The 17,700-nt window shown below is 42.0% G+C and overlaps 1 long non-coding RNA gene across 2 annotated transcripts in view; it reads left to right on the plus strand.

Moving 5' to 3' along the window:
* Nucleotides 1-15,952: 15,952 nt before the first annotated feature.
* LOC109369769 overlaps nt 15,953-17,700 on the plus strand; it is a 46,914-nt gene continuing 45,166 nt past the window's right edge. For both annotated transcript variants that reach the window (XR_004161175.1, XR_004161174.1), the window contains exon 1: nt 15,953-16,035. This is a non-coding gene — a long non-coding RNA (uncharacterized LOC109369769). The remainder of the gene's footprint in view (nt 16,036-17,700) is intronic.

Consider the following 17,700-nt stretch of genomic DNA (forward strand, 5'->3'; position numbering starts at 1 on the left):
ATATTTGCAGACTTTGTGGTGTTTTTTGTTTGTTTGTTTGTTTTGTTTTAAGGAACTTACCCATCACTGTGTGACACCACCAAAAAATACCTTTTACTTCCTGAAGATTACTGTTTTGTTTTGTTTTCTGTCCAGAAGATCATAGAGTGAGAAGGAATCTCTGGTCATGGTATTACAAGCACTTTAGCCTAAATTCATGATGAACTGCAGAGCTACATCTTAAACCTATTTATCTCATAAGGTTATTTCAGTACTTTCTGTTCTGATGACTAGAAACCTTTTTCAGTTGTGAATGTCCCACATACTCATGGCTAGGATGAGCCTATACTCACTGGCTGCTGAGCCTCTATCAATTGTTCTGGAGCAGTCCTAAACAATGTGTGGCTGTCTGTTCCCCTGCACTGTGTGCTCTCCTGGCACAGCAGAGCTGGCTGTCATTGCCCTTCCCAGAACCCCTGTTGAAAATTCACCTGCAATGTGCTGCACTTCCCACCTTCTTTGTTGGCATCTCCTCTTTCTCCATCAACACCTTGCTCTGGTCAGGAGATCCCATAGCAGCAGTAGCCTTCCTCCCCTTAAGCCTTCTGCCCCCTCTTCCAGCATTGATGTTACACTTGGAATGCCCCAACCCTAACACAATCTCTGAGGCTTACTGAGCCTAAAGGGTCAACACATTTTTTCTCTTCCTGATGTTTTTCTAATATTAAGAAAAACAACAAGAACTGTGGAATGTCTTCATGAAGGCATGTGTAAGTGTCTCAGAACTGAGGTCTAAGGATTGTGCAGAAGGGAATGGGCTGATCAACTGATCTCTGAGCCCTGCTTCAGTACTTCACTCTTCCCAGTAGAGGAGATGTCTTTGTTTTTGTGAGCTCAGCTGGGTTAGATCACCAAGATACTTTCCTCATCTTTTGCAATACTATACATATTGGTATCATCTTGAAGTAGAAGAGTTCATGTGGAAGCTTTTGTGTTTCTCCACGAGGAGCTGAGCATGAATAACAATTAATAGTGCACCGGCACTGATTCAGATATTCACACCCTATTAAAGCAGAGAGCAACTCCAGGGAGAAATACCACTCATTGGCTGGGAGAGTAGTGCTTAGTGATGACAAACAGCTCTTCAAGCTGAAATGTGGTGAGATAGGTCACGGAGGGCTCTTCTTTCTAAAGAGGGATCTTATTGTATATTCGATGCTGAGGAGGAAGAATGAGCCTATTCAGGAGGGACCTTTGGAGGGAGTGGTGCTGATGCTAATTGTGCCCAGTCCGTGCCCATCCCCTTGCGGCCAATGCACCCTCAACATTTCAGCCTCCATGTGGCACGTGGAGATTTCACATCGTGGCTTGTTGCTGCACAACTGAGAAACAGTGAAGCTTAAGGAGTTTTATTTTAAATTCGCAGAAAAATATCAGTGGCAATGGGAAGATGAGGGGGCAGCATCAGTACAGGGCCAAAAGAAAAACAAAGAATAGCTCTTGTTTATTTTTGCAGAGTTTTAGTTAGTACAGCAAGAAATAAAGCCTTATTAAAAAGGTTTTACTGTGGGTCACTGGAGCTGGGGGAGCTCAGGCTGCACACAGGGAAAGTGTGGTCTCCTCTCCACCCACACCGTGTGCCCAACGCTGGCAGTACTGAGAGTAGTGGTTGAGGAGTGATGGGAAAAGCCCCTGGGTGATGGAGAAGTGAACTGAGGACATTTTAATATTTTTCTCATACAAAGCAGCATTAGTTAATTTTATCCTCTATCCTGAATTGCTTATAAACACAAAATGAAAGCAGCATAATTCTTTAAAGCCCATTGCAGGCTTTTTTTAAAATGACCTCTTCACCTGTAATTACAAATAAAAGATTATTGAGCCAAATGGGATATATTAGTAAGAACATCAGTGATATAATTTTGATCACAGTGAATGAAATAGTTGGTAAAATTCATTTAACAGCTTTTAAATCACTGGCTCCTGCGTTATTTATTTCTGAAGGCATAACTTACACAGCTGCTTCTCTGGTGTATTCCCACAGTATGTATTTATCTCACCTTCTCACTTGAAGCCCATATAAAAAATGGATCTCTCGTTTTCAGCTCTCCTTTCCTCTTCGTCTTCTGAGCCTGCGCTCCTGGTGCAGACCATAGAGCTGTCTGTGGTGGGATCATGGCGGTGAAATGGGGGCAGGCGGACAGTGCTGTGCAGGCCAGGGCAAAGCCGTGCAGGGTTAGGGGAATTATTTCCACTTGGAAAGTTTGGAAGGTAACTTTCCGTTCCTTATTTCAAGAACCAAATGAAACAGTTGAAATCCAATGCAAAAAGGCAGTTTGGTCTTTGAGTCTGTCTCTAGTACAATTCTTAAAAGTGCCCGAGGTCAGAGGAAGTCCTGTGAGTCGGGTGCTCCAAGAGAGATGGCCAAAGCTGTGCCTTAGCTCTGCCAGGCCACAGATGAGCTTTGTGTCTGCTAATGCTCTTAAATCAGTGGAGTTCAGGAGACAACAGTATGGTCCATTAACAAACACAATCAACAGCGTCTCTGCTGGACCAAGGGCATGGGATACACTTGCTGCAATATGGTCACTTTGAATGTGCTGCTCCCTTTGAATCAACGCAACATCAGGAGGTATCACTTTGGCTCAGCCATGCAGGAGGTGGACATCTGCCAGACATAACTGTTATCCATCATCACCCAAGTATTTACATCGATCACTGTATAAACATTTATGTCTGGAGCCCTTCTTCTGGCCACCATGTAGGTTTAGATAGAAGCAAAAGCGCAATGTGAAGGGATCCTGATCTCTTCCTTTGCCCTCTTTGTAGGAAATTCATTTCTATCTTCCCTTCTGGGCTGACCTCCAATTTGTTTTCTATTTGGAGGCTAAGGCCATGTGGCAGACATGTTCAAAAGTCTTTTGACCTTTTGAACAGTTGCAGTCTAAATTTCAATAACGAAAACTACTTTTTTCCCCCCTTTTTTTTCTTTCTTTTTGAATACTTATAAATGAGATATTATATTTCCATACATTTTATTCCTGGCCACATCTGTGAATCTAATATTGACCTGGAGTTATCTGTGATAGAGAAGTTATTAATTTTGACAGATATAAGGGAGAAGCTAATATCCTCCTTTTACAAACACCTAATATTAATCTCTAGTGATGTAAACGAGAACTCCAGAATGGCTTGGGGTGGTGCTGGAAATGATATGAGATCGAAATTTGATAATGAAAAAGGGAAAGATTCATTTTAGAAAATTGATAAAATGGATAAAAAATTGTATTTCCTATGAAATAAGTATAGGAAGCACAATTTAGATTTAGCATCCATTATTCTTCAATAGGTAGTATATACACAATGGAAATGTTGGGAATCAGATTTTACTCCGATTTCTATGTCTGTACATGGACTTAGAGTAGCGTTCATCCTGTGGTTTCTACTCAGAAACAATTCAGCAGGACTGGAACTGGTTTTGTGGCACTGGGATGTAGCTGGCTGGCTTGGGCTGTGGATGTCGCACCAGTAGAACTGCAGCGATGTGGTTGCCTTCGATAGCTGGAGACTTTGCTCAGAGGCCCTCAAGATGTGTTACAGTCACACTCCCGGACCCGCGGCTGCTCTGTGACATTTTCTGCCTTAGCGAGCTTTCTGTGCCTTACTGCGCTCCATCAAACAGCTCTGTGAGCTGCCAAGCAGAATTCTTCGAAATACTGGAAGGAAACTCTCCCTCTAGATCTATACGTCTGGAGATCTGGCTTCAGATTTTCCCTCTGGAGAAGTTTTTGGCCTTTGTTTGGGATAAAATTCCAGTATTTTATGATACATGGGATACTTCGTTTCCCCCGCAATTTACTGGGCTGTCCTGGGGAAATTGCCAAGTCTGGGGATTCTGAGAATGTTTGGAAGATTTTTACTTTATGGCAGAGAGACAGTTTGATGGCCTGGTTCAAAAGGAGCTAAGATTCACACAGCTGGATTGTTTATTTTGGTTGAGGTTTTTTTGTAATGCCAGAAGCAAAAGAAAGCTGTACTACTCATTGCGTTCAGACATTTCGCTGTCCTTTTTGTACTTAAGGAGCATTCACGTCCCGTACCTATGTTGTACCACATAGCTGATAAAAGCCCACCTGTTTCCAGCAGCACTGGGCAGGTCTGAGGGCTGTTCTGCTCTCATGGCACAAACTGGTCAGCCACTTTGCCAACAAAGGGATGCTCACTCCTGTTCCCCCAGTAATTCATCATGGAGCTGAGTGCCTGTGACAAAGAGAATCGAGGCAGGTATGGGGAATAAATAGTTTGTTGTAGGGATGGGGAGCTGTCTGGGAGAGCTCCTTTGTAGCTGTACAGCTCTTTGCTGTCACGTGTAGCAATAGCATTTGCTATATGTATTTATTGCCAGCTTTTTCTCAGAGTTGTAGATTTGATATTGAGGCTGTCAGAGAAATTCCTAAAGGCACCAAAAAGACTGCCTATCCATCAGATCAAAGCGGGACTTCATCTAGAGTGCAGTGGATGAGAGTACACGCAGGATGGCAAGGAGACTCCCATCCTAGAAAGACAGCCTTGAGAGCAGCAAAGACTGAGGTGAACTGTGGTGGTAAGAGCAGTGGGGGGCATAGTCACTGGGGACAGCCCCAGTCTGGGCACTCTGCCCTGCTGTCCTTTCAGGGTCCTTTCCCCACAGGGGAGAAGTTTGGGAATGGGAAATCTCAAACTGTGTAGGGGCAGCACAGAGCAGCCACCTCCCCAGGGGCAATTTGAGCCTTGGATTAATATATTTCATTGCTGAGATTCAGTTTAGGCTCATAAGTATTACAGGTTTCCTCATCCCTTCTGTTGCAGTCTCTTCTGTGCTGACTCTTATCCAGTCTTTCTTGCCTGTACCCATCTCCTGTGAGCAATGCACTGCAGCAGAGAACTTTGCCTTCTTTGCACTGCTATCACTGCTATCAAACAAAATGGCTGATATCTTAAATAAACAAACAAATAAATAAATAAATATCAGTGCAGACACTTTATCACCCACTGCAAAGGTGAAGGGAGTTGCTAGCCAGCCTATGGGCAGTTGTGGTACCAGGCTAACACCTGAAGCCAAAGGCCTCCAGATAACACTATCCTGTTTCCCATAGTGCTCTCCCCTTGCAAAAAAAAGAGCTGATGAACAGTTATGAAGAATCAGTGCCTGAATCTTAAGTGTTTTCTGTACTAGTTAAAATAACAACAAATACGCTCCCCTTTAGAAAATGAAGCAGATCCCAATTAATTATGTATAGCTCTCCTGCTTTCACACGAAGAATAGGAACATTCAAATAAGCGCTTTGGTCTCCTTATCACCTGTTAGATTACAGGCACCTCCCAGCTCTTAATGATTATCTGAGTTTTGGAGCTGGATTTTCCTTTAAGTGTGCATCGTGTTCTTTCACTCTCTTAGCTTTGTTGATAAAAATACTGTAAGAGAGAAGAGATGGATGTCCCTTTGGTGATTTCAGTGCCTTATTTGCTGCCCTCAAATGAAAGAATTGGCTTGTGTATTAAGAGCTCTGTTCTTGTTTTAGTGAATGCTCAGAGAGGGAAGTGGAGAGACGTAGGCTCCGATGTGTCCTGATTCATTGAATCAAATTGGCGGCAAACAGTGATGAAACCCAAAAGATCAATGGAATCCATACGATGATTCTACTGCTTAGGGGAGCAAGGCAACCCCGAACCCACATGAAATCCTCAGCTTTCTACAAAGTGATCTCTGTGTGTGCGTTGTATTTGTTCAGGATTAACCTGGAATACGTATTTTACCCTTATCTTTGGAAATATTTGTCCTGAAAAAGATCAGGATAGTATGGAGACTCACAAATACGATTTCGTATTTCACTGACCTTTGTGGTCTCTTTCTGCTCTATTGTCAGAAAGATGACTAAGAAGTCTCCAACAGACAGTGTCATCAACATTATGATCTGAGAAACAACACCTACAGAATCTATTATTCATTAAGTGTAACCAATATATAATTTAAAACAGTGGGTTTTGTCAAATAATGTTAGGTCAGCATAATTTTCTGCCTATTACTAATATCTATAACATCTTTGCCTTAGTCAGCTCTATTTAAATATGCAATCATTTACAGCTTTTGACTATATGTGTGCACACTCCCAATTTCCAATATTCAACTACTACAAATTTTATGCTGACATCAATAGCAAACTATTAAAGACAGTATTTCATTATTGGTTTTTCATCCCAAAAGTTATTTACAATTATATACTAAGCACTAATATTAAAGGAAACCATTTAAATGAGGTGCTATCTGCTTTAACAATATGTCTGTCACAGAATGAGATTGTGTTTAAAGATTTTATCAAGAAATGGTTGTTTGCTGAGGTTATGTTTTGTCCATGAAATATGCATTTCATATCTCTTTCATTTCATTAACATAATTTAATTTGTGCTTTGCATTTTGTGCATAATACATATTTGATTTACAAAACAAATATTTCCATTAGAAAATGAATTTCATGCAGGCAAAAAAGCAGAACCAAATGATGTATTGAAGGAAAATAAGAAGAAATGAAATGCATTTTCTCAGTCTATTAAAAAATCTATGGCATTGACAGAAAGTGCACTTAGTGCTACATTTAAAAAATAGCACATATGTCAATGTATTAACAAATAGAATTGGAAATACAAATATTTCCCTATATCAAGCCAAGAATCTCTTTATTTTAATTGAGTTGATTTAAAAGCCCAACTACAATTTAATTTTTATTTCATGATGTGGTACACTGCCTGGTGCTATAACATCCATGTAGAATTGGCAGTCAATATACAAATATATTTTACCTTTTAAGAACTTTCTATTGACACCAGCAATAAATAATTTAATGGGCTGAAAATGTGAAATCATTAATTTGCTGATTGTCTTCGAATATTGGGTAGCTGGCTGGGGGTACAGATAGCTGGGTGAGCCAAAGAATGATGTTTGTGAGACTGGCATGAGAGGACCCCTGTAGATAACGCTGCTGATGAAACCACTGGCTATTTAAATGCAGCTTTATCTTCCTATTGAGGAGTTATACCAGGGGATGAAGGAAAGAACCAGGCCATGAACATCCCATTATCTTCCCATCAAACAAACTGATCAACACAACTGCTGGGGAGGTTAGTGTGTGACTTCTCCAGAGCCTGAGGTGGGCACGTGTCCTTCAGTCTAGCCAAGCTGTGGGAGCATTTACCTTTCCTCTAGGGGCTGGAAACTGGGATTCTTACAGTCTCAGGAGTCCAGAAGGCACACATAAACACAAGTGCCAAATGCTGCAAGGTTGGTAAAGCTGAAAAACCCAGCATCATTCTGCCATAGAGAATGAGTTTAACTCTACTAGAAACTCTATGCAGCAAAGTAAGGAGATAAAATGAGAAATAACTCCTGCGTTTAAAACTAAGAGAGATGTTTGGGGAGGTTAGATGGTAAATACTTTAGCTGAGCTGGAATTTTGCCAGGACTCTGGGACTAATATCCATACTCTTATGAAGAGTGCCTGGGATAATGACTACAGGTATCCGAGGCCTCGGCGCTGTATCCAAGGCTAATTGAATTGAGTAGGTGTATGGGCTTGAGAAATCCAAAGGGAGGTCGAGTAAGGAGAGGAAGAAGGTGAAAAAGAAAGCAAAACGGTGAGGCTGTAGCATCCTGATAATAAACTCAAACGAAGGCTGCAGGCCCAGCCTGCAGACCCTGTAGAGCACTGGCTTGGTGCAGAGGTCCCACAAAGCCCAGCATCCTATTTGAGGTGCCAGGGCATGTCTCCAACAGGTCTCCACCAACTATGGCTGCTGCCTACTGGTGACAGCCATGCCAGGCGCTCTGCAGAATGCACCCTCAGGGGGTCTGACCACCAGGAAGGAATGACATGGGCCATTTCACCCAGGTGCTGGAACAGGCTGCTCAGGAAGGTGGTGGAATCATCACCCCTGGAGGTGTTCAAGAATTGTGCAGATGTTGTATTGAGGAACATGGTTTGGTGAGCAATACTGATGGTAAGTGGACACTTGGACTAGATGGTTTCAGAGGTCTTTTTCAAACTTGGTGATTCTATGATTCTACAATTCTACATTCTCCAAAATGAGCCACAATGCCATGTCTGCAGCCCAGTCTGGAGCAGAATGAGTAACGTGAGCCTGAGGATCAGCCCAAGCAGTAATGAGATGCACCACCTATATTCATAGGATATAATGAGGTAAAATACCCAAGAAAGTTTAAACATCACACCTCCCTCCCTGACAATATCGGTGTGTCAGAGTTAGGATAAAACTGTTTTGAATAAAAAATAAAGTATGTCTAAAATATTAAAAGAAAAAAGCTTAGTGCCTGCACACACAAAAGCAATGATCTAAGGGAAATCACCAGTTGCTGTTCTGTGAGGTATAAAATAAACCCTTGTCTCCTTTACTTTTACATCCACTGACAAGTGACTATATTAGCATTAAGTGAAAAAGCAGATGAAAAGTAATGTCTTTTATTTAGCTTCTACCTGAAACACATTTAAGTTTTCTGCAGCAAGTGAGATTGTGTATGGGGGTTTGAAATCATGTAATAAGACGCCGTGTGACATTATCTGTCCACTGAGCAGTCACTCCAGTAAGTTACACTGCCACTGAATCTTGCAAGTGAAGTTAACACAAATAACTTCACACTTCCAAATTTTTTTTTCAACTTTGTCAGCATGTCTATCTGTGTAAGATTCTGTGCTCATTCTCAAAAGAAGCCTGTTAGGATACCTGTCCATCAACCAGTCGAACGTACTTGTCTCATTTTTAATATGCCAAAAATGTTGAGCCGTGTATTGTTTCTAAATGAAGCACATGTGTGCTGCAGAGTAGAAACAGAAATGTGCTGATACAGGAAACTCTACTTGTTTGTTAGCAGTGATATTGGAAAAAATCCATCTTTCCTAGCAGGACAATCTCATCATATTAAAAGTTATGGATTTCTTGCTTAAGCATTCTACACTAGCGGCAGAGCTGTATAAACTTGCTTCTGCTTATCAAGCGAGCCAACAATACACAAAAAGAAAATTTAACATCTTTTAACATTTCTGCCTTCATATGGGAGTTCTCCTGAAATGAGTTCTTCAATTATCCTGATGGATCTGTTTAGTGAGTTGGTACTGTTTCCTGGCTTATAAAAGCCCATGCATTACTATGCAATACTGTGTATGTGGTATTGAAATGAGATCAACATCATTGCTTTGCTACATTTTAAGCAGAAGTTAGCACATGTTATAAAAATAACAAAGACTTCAGAGTCAGATATTCTAGTGCAATGTATTTTAAATCCTATATTGCTTTTGCTGGCAAATTATCGGAGGTATGTGAAAAATGAATTGGTGCCTTCTTTAAATAATAGTTTAAATAACTAATGAGAATTAGCCGATATTAAGTGATGATTAATCAGAGGATACGTTTTATTTTCCTTTACCTGAGATAACAAAGGGAATGTGGTTTATAAAAGATGATAAACGCATCCGAGTAAAATTATTAATTTCCAAATAAAGTTGCAACATTACTCCTATATGCAGGAGATAATATATAGCCCTGTATATGAAATTCCCTTCAGGAGAACTTCATTGACTACAGCTGAGATTAACTGCATATGACATCCAAGAATGTTTCAGAGGATCATTCATTGCATTGACTGTGTTGTACAAGTATGCAAAATATTTACATCTTTACTTCTCCAAACTACGAAGCTGTTAAAATTAGTCTGTGAAAGGAAGTTCTAACAAAGCAGTCTGGAGGTGCTCCCTCTGAACCCACCAGCCTCAGCTCTGTGCGTGTGAGCATTTGCATATATGTGTGTGTGTGTGCATGCACAGATTTCCAGCCCTTACACCGTAAAAAACTTTGGAATCATTTGACCCCTTAAACACAAAATTCATGTATTTCACCCTGGGACAAACGCATTCTTTTTAAAAGCAGCATATGGGCAGCCTTGGACTGATGTTAGTTTATTGTCACTGCTTGATAACGTTTAATGGAAAAGATACAAGAGTGCCAAAGAATTTTAATTATTTTTGTGATAAAGTTATATGTTCGGCCTTGAAAAAGTGGAGATAATGCTGGGATTCATTATTATTCCCAGTGTGTTTAAACAGACGACACAGAATGCAAACAAAAGCAGATGAAATTTGAAAAGTATTATCAATATTGCAGATAGCAGATGCCCTTTCCAATCAGAACAAGCGTATCTTCTATAGCAACTTTATGGTTGAGTAGTTTATTCATTTCTATTAGAAGGTTGTACGTTTCTAAAATATGTAGATGGTATCTAGAAAACCAACCAACCAGTAGGGTCATTTTGCTTGTTTTCCTAAATTTATTATTTCACTTTTGCAGGCTTGATCTGAGGTGCATTAACATGGGAGTGAAATCTTATTGTGTCAAATCCTATCTTGTATATGACCTTTCATGTGTTTTGCTGTGGTTCTGAGAGGGAAATGCTAAGAGGTGTCTATTCTGCAGGGTTTTGTCGGTGTTGTATTTGTAGTGCTGTAATTAAAGCTATACCCATCTTTCTGTAATATTTTTTCTTTTTTGTGGCCTTTTAGCTTGAAAGAAAAGCATTGCTGTGGATGTGGCGTCTAATTCAAAGTTATATTCTTGTAACAGGTTTTAAGGAAACATGTTAATTTCAACACCGTGAGATCAAAACATGTCTGAAATGATAAAAAGCTCTGCAGAAACAGGGATTTCACTTCTCGGGTAGAACACCAAGCTCCCTGCTAGCAAACCTCTCCACTGCAAACACAGAAATATTGGCATGGGGATTTTCCAGATGGGTTCCCTCAGTGTGACAGAGGGCACAGGAGCGGTGCTTGCAGCAGGACCTGCAGCCCAGAGGTCACAGCGCTGTGCCACGCTCAGGATGGAGCCATTGTTCAGAGAGCTTTCCTGCTGGTGCCATCACCTGTGGAAACCAGTTCCATCAGTGCAGTGTTGTTTGAGGCTTTTGTTTTGTAGTTTGCATTTTGAAAGAAAACAGCAAACATTTGCAATTATTTTACCCTAATTCACTGGGTCCTGCGGACACAGTTCTGCAGTAGCTGATGACACTACTCTGGGCTTTTGATAGTGGAAATGCTAATAGTTGTACTGCAGAGAAGTGGTGAAAAATCAGATCTTCAGAAAATGAATTTGGAATGGTTTCCTACAACCTGTCCACATGCCAATTACACTTTCAGGTTTGTACCTGAAATTCCCTTCTGCCTGGTAACATGCCATCCTCTGAAATGATCGTGGCCACTTTGTCATATTTAAAGCAGCTTGTAAGTGGTTTTCTAAATGCAAGCACACAAACTGAGAATATTCCTCCAATACTTTAAAACATACAGATTCTCCTCTATAAAAAGGTTTGGAGGATGTTGCTGTGAGACTTTGTATTCAGGCATCAATAGAAGAACAACAAATTCTTTAAAAATGTATATAAGTATTCAGTACTTGGGTAGTCATCAGAGCTAAAACAAAAAGCTTGGAAAAAATCTGCTGTGGCAATGAATACAGCTAAATTCAGTCCTGGGTGAAGGCCCCACGTGGCAGAAGTCAGCTGTGCCCTTAGGGGCTATAAAGGAAAAAGTGGTTATGGACGCATCTCAGGGCTGCTCCAGCCAAGCTCCAGCTCTCAGACTTTACACTGCTGCTCTGAGGGCACACAGGGATGTGTATGCTGGGGAGCAAGGGTGAAAAGAAGAGAACTACATTTCTGATGGAGCTCTTTGACTGCCCCAGGCTCTTGGAGACTTGAAACTGGGCAGGCACTGGGCCTTTGCACCCCATTGGGGTGAGGTGGCTGCAGCTCTGTTGCTCTGGGTGTTGGGGCTGTGATCACAAGACGTTGTTAGCGAGGGTAGTTTAGGATCTATGAGGCTCTAAAGTGTGCGAGTTTGGAAGGAAGGTTAGCTTTAGGACGTCTCATCTTGGAGATGCGTTAGGAATGTGTTCTTGCACACATGCATCGTGGCAAGTTTTCCTATCATTGCAGCACGCCACTCTCAAGTAAGGCAGAACCCTGAGTTCCCTCAGACTGTACTGAAGTGCACATGAAAACCACATGAAGGTGTGGCCCCAGGCTTGGGGCACGACCCCATTGCCCCACACAGGGAAGGTGCTGTCGGCTGGGATGAGCTGGACTCTTGCTGCTTGTCACCCTGCCTGTGCTTCTTTCCTGATGGTGCGTATCCTTTACTCTGCCTGTCTTCTGTTACAGCCCCTAATGCACATGTAATATAATTTTATAGAGCAATACTATCCCACATCCACAAACAGGTGTTCTTCACCTCTTCCGCCTGCAGGAGCGGAGCTGCTCAGCCCACCCAAGGTTCCAAAATGTCAGCGCTTCCAGGGCTGAGCAGCACCATCCCAACACATCCATTACTTAGCATGCTTACGTAATGAATGCACTCCATAAATACAAAAGCATTTCTAGAAAGTAGAGCCCTTGTGCATTATACAAAGCGCTGGTGCTGAGTCATGCTCTCGCCAGCCAGTGGGAACGGCCAGCGATTGCTCCGTGCCATCTTGCGCAGAGTGCAATAACTTCAGGGAAAAGCTGGCCACCACCAATGACAACGCCTGCTGCTCCACGCGCCGTGCCATCTGTTAGCACATGTCACTACAGGTATGGAGATGTATTGTATAGCAGGCTTAAGTCTATATTTCAAAATTGCTGGGAAGCAAAAGGCACACAAAGGAACTGTAATAAGTACAAAGTGTAATTAAATTTTGCTCTAAGAACTGCCATAGTCAGTTAAATCAGACCAGTTTAGATGTCATTATTTAGCCAATAGAGTAAATCTTATTTATAGAAGTCCAGGTCTGGCTCCACTTGTTTTCTGATAAGCGGTGGTAGGCTATTGACTTTAATGCGTGATGCTTGCAACAGAAAGATGCATAAATAAACATAGACAAAACGGGGGCAGACGAGCACCACTAAATTATCCATGCAATTGTCAGTGCCCTTGGCTTGGGCTCAGGCCTGGGTTTGGGTATCAAGTCCTGTCTTCATTTTCTTCTGTTAACTGATCTTATGAAGTAACTGTTATCCAAACAGCAAGGGAAAGGGATGATCCCTTCAGGAAGTGCTGGTGCTGTTGCTCTGTGCTGCTTTGTCCAAAGGTTGAATATCAAAGATGGAGAAATTGGGGTGAATTATACCCACCTGAGAGCAGAGAGGAGGATGGTTTTTCTAAGTTTAGGAAGGCAGCTTTCAAAAATGAAGCGACTGCTGGAACCAACTTGTGGAATAGCACAGCATATCATAGCATAGATGGTTTATGTCAGAAAAATGCAGGTAAGAGTGGTGTTTCTGGCAGTTTCATAGGACAAGGCTGAAAAATATCAGGAAAATCAGCAGCTGCAAAGGATAATGCACCAGAGCTCGGGTGTTTTGCATTGAATTTTTGATGGGATTTCTGTGGTGCTCAAGTCATCATGGTTCTGGTATTTTCAAGCCTCATTCGGAGCAGCAAACACTAAAATCTTCAGTGAAATTGCTGGCACGTGGTGTTCTTGCTTTACTTTCCCACACTCTGAACACTCAGAAGGTTTGGATGACTGTCTGGATTTTTGTGGTCTGTTAATTAAGCTAAACCTGACCTCTGAATGTTTTAGAGCTTGCCAAGCACAAATTAAAAGGAGCGAAGCAAGGAAGGGTTAAGCAGCCCATGAAAGCTCCCTCCTGGTTGTACAGAGAGGGATGTCACCACACAGGATGAGATCTGCTCTGCACAGCAGCTCCAGATCTGCTGGAGTACCATCTGAAAGAGCTCTTGTATAAGATGTTAATGGCAAGAATTTTCAAACACATGTTACTCCTTCAGAAAGGAGACTGAAAACTTAAGAGTAGTCAGTGAAGCACAGAAGTGTTTCTTGTTGTGACAGCAGTTGATAATAATAAGGGAACACTGGTCTCCATTTGAGAATTTCATGCTTTGAGCAAAAGGGAGATCAAAGCTGGAGGCATCTTTGACTTCTTGGCTTGCAGCTCCCTGGTCAGGGTATTTATATATCCAGTGTATGTGACAGGGTGGGCAAATTCTGTATCTTACCGTAGCGTAACCCGCAGGGATTGCTGGACATCCCAAAGCGCTGGTTCCTACTACTCATATGGACTTGAATGGAAATGATAGGAATGGAGTACTTAGGGAAATTGGGCTGAAAATCTGTGGATTACCAATAGATTTTCTGCTGGCATGTGTGATTTAAGCCAGGGCAGTGTCAGATCTGCTGCTACAGCTGCTGTAGAGCTGTAGTGATGCACAGTACATGGGATGTGGTGCTGGTCACAAGGCACCAGGATTGCAGGCGACAAATGCTTGTGTGATGCAGCCCACAAATTGCACTGCAGTGCTGGAAACGCTGTCACTGTTGATGCAGAGAAAATGGAACCAAAAGGCCACAGAATGAATCATAATTTGTTAAAAACAGGGAATGGCATTGATTAAAATGAAAGCCAGTGTTCCAGCACTTCACTGTGGAGAAGTATGTCCCCAGGTTCCTTGCACTTGCCCTGTGATTATACAATAGATTTTAAGTCTGTGATATCTACAAATCTACATCAAAATATATTCTATAGCTGTAGGAAACAGCTCTGAATTGTTAACCTTCTCTCCAGGTACTGGAGGTAACACACTGTGAGATTAGATGTATATTTTCTTCAAGTTATACCACCCATAGAGGAGTCCATATTTACATCTTTTGTTGATATTTTTTATAGATTAAAAGAGTCTCTTTTCTGGTGATAATTCTGCTAAGTACTGTAATTTGCTGCCACTAATATTTGTCTGAGTCCTAGTTTGCAAAATATATTTGAAACCACTTCATAAAGTCTCATAATTGCTTCTTTGTAGAGCTGGTATAATGAGTAGTTTCTTTATCCAGCCTTTATCCTGTTAACCTTAGAGGTGAGTGACTGCTTGCTGGAGTAGTTGGGGAATGTCTTAGCACTGTTGAGCCATTTAATTTCACTACTAATTTCATAGCGGTGACACAATTGGCTATGAGCAAGCTCGCAGTTATTTCAAGGGTTTTCAGTTAGCATTGAATCAGGACCTGATTCACTAAAATGAAATTGAAATAAATGCACATGTAGATGATTTTTTTAATGCAGAAATTGATCTGCATTTATGTGCCCAATCCACATTAAAACATTGACCTGCTGTTGAAGGATGGGAGCTCAGCATATAAAGCAGCCCTAACATCACCAATGAGACCTTGCACCACTGTGGCGGTGTGTTGGGCTCTGCTTCCTTCGTTGCTGCTCTTGTTCCCATTGCAGGGTTTGCTAAATCTCACTCCTAACTTTCCTGAAAACACAGATTCAAATATTTTCTATATATTTGGGGGCCATTTTTGCAAAATCAGTGACCAGTGTGCTGAGACATTTAGCCTGCAAGACTGTTTCGAGCCTCATTCTTTCTGCTAGGAAGAAATTCCTGTAACTGTAGTGTTTGTGTTAGATGAGCAGACCTGGCTGGTGCAAATCCTATCTTTTTTCCAGAATTATGTTGGAGGTATTGCTTCCCCAGGGTCCTTCTTGCTCCAGTGCTGGCTGCCTGGCAGAAGGATGCCGTCCTGTTTTGTGAACGCAGCCTGAAGTGTACAGGAGGAATCCTACTGTTAGCATCCCGCTCCTTTGCTCTTAGTGTAACTGTTGAGTGTGACAGGAGGTTTGCCACACATGAGAGAGAGCTTTCAGCTGGCACACGAGAAAGTGCTTCATAGAATTGTTTGAGCTGGAAGAGACTCTTAAAGACTAACTTGTCCAACTGCCCTGCAATTGTATGGGAATTGCTGAGTCATGGCCTGAAGCAGTGATTGAGCACCTGAAGGGGTGTAGACAGCCCTGGGAGCACAGGTGGAAGCAATTCACCTGTATGACCAGAATGAGAGGAGCCTGGCTCCACCGCTCCCCAACCTCATTTAAGGGCTGGCAGCCACAAGGGAAGGATCTCTGCTTGGAGACTGCTTCCTTTGGTGTGTTTGGTGGGCCCTGATCCTTGGAAAGGGGTAAGTAATTCCTTCTTTATTACTGGATTGTAATTCTGAACTGGTTTAGAGCAGCTATATCTGCTATGGTCTTTCTCTACAGCAGTGAACAGGAACACCTACAGTTTAATCACGTGGCTCAGAGCCTGGTCTGACCTGGCTATGGCTGTCTCTAAGGATGAGGCATCTACCTTCTCTCTGAACAACCTGCATCAGTGTCTCACCACCCCTTTTGTCAGAAGCTGCTACTTTATGTTTAACCTAAATCTTCTATGCTTTAGTTTGAAATTTCCCCTTGCCTGTCACAGCAGGTCCTGCTAAAGAGTCCTTCCGCTCTTTTCTTATATCACTTCTTTGGATACTGAAACGCCGCTCTCAGATCTCCCTAGAGCCTTCTCTTTTCCAGGCTGAACAGCCCCAGCTCTCAGCCTGTCCTCATAGGAGAGGTGTTCCATCCCTTGGATCATTTTTGTGGCCCTCTTCTGGACACACTCCAACAGGTCTGCATCTCTCCTGTCCTGAGGACTCCACATCTGGACACAGTACTCCAGGTGAGGTCTCACCAGTACAGAGGTGTGAGATCACCTCCTTCGCCCTGCTGGCCACGCTGCTTTTGGTGCAGCCCAGGATACATCTGGATTTCTGGCTGTGAGGGTGCGTTGCTGGTTTATGCCCAGCTTGCCATTCTCTATTACCCACTTGTCCTTTTTGGCAGTGCTGAAAGGCATGCATTTATGAAATGCTCCTGTTGCCTAATCTTACTAATTGCATATGCGTTTACAAAGAGAATAATAATAAAGTTTGAGGAAATGCTGGAGGCTAAATGTGGATCCAAAAAGGGCTGCTTCTTGGGTCAGAATGGAGCAGGCAGAGGGAAGAAAAGAAGCTGCCTCATTCTTCTGGATTTGCTTTCCTTGCTGTGCACCTAGCACAGGCATCCAGCAACTGCAGCACTTCCCTACAGGCCATGGCTTAGCAGTGTGCTTATGCTAGCTTGTCCATTGCACAGGCATGTGTGCTTAATTCCAGGTCCACTGCAGGCATTTTGTCATCCGGCAGTCAGTGCTGTTAAATAGTAAGAGTGAATTTTGCACTGAAATGCAGAGTTCTGATTGTGCACTTCATTTTGATCTTTCAATGGTTCTGTCGTTAGTGACATTGTCATTTAATGTGGACATTCATTTAGGCACACATCTGGACTTGCCTGGAAAGCATTTTGAAGGCTGTGTTCTCAATTCAGGTCTGCTCCCTGTCTAAGGCTCTAAGCAAAAGTTGATGGCATTTGAAATTTAATCAGGTTGGTATTGTGCCATTTATCTCCTATAAAAGTTTCAGTAGCTTTTTTGCACACTTTACTGTTTAGGAGGAATTCTCAAAAGCCTATGGTAAGAGGAACATATCTGCCTTGTTCAACTATAGGCTGAACTTCAATTTTTTTAATCTGAACTTGATCTCTTTGTGAAATGCATCCTCAAACATGGAACTTGTGACATCAGGTTCATATAAAATTCATAATTTGGAGCCTTGTGTTTGGAGCATTTTCTGCTAACTGCAGTAAGTAGGGAAGGACTGAGGATTGATGATATAGAAAGATTTATTGTAATAGTAAAGCTTTATTTTCCCTTATGAGTGTATTTGTAGCTTGGTATTTTTTTCATTGCTAGGGCCAAACTTATCCCAGTATAT

This window comes from Meleagris gallopavo, chromosome 13 (genome assembly GCF_000146605.3).
Source record: "Meleagris gallopavo isolate NT-WF06-2002-E0010 breed Aviagen turkey brand Nicholas breeding stock chromosome 13, Turkey_5.1, whole genome shotgun sequence".
In the NCBI taxonomy this organism is placed as follows: Eukaryota; Metazoa; Chordata; class Aves; order Galliformes; family Phasianidae; genus Meleagris; species Meleagris gallopavo.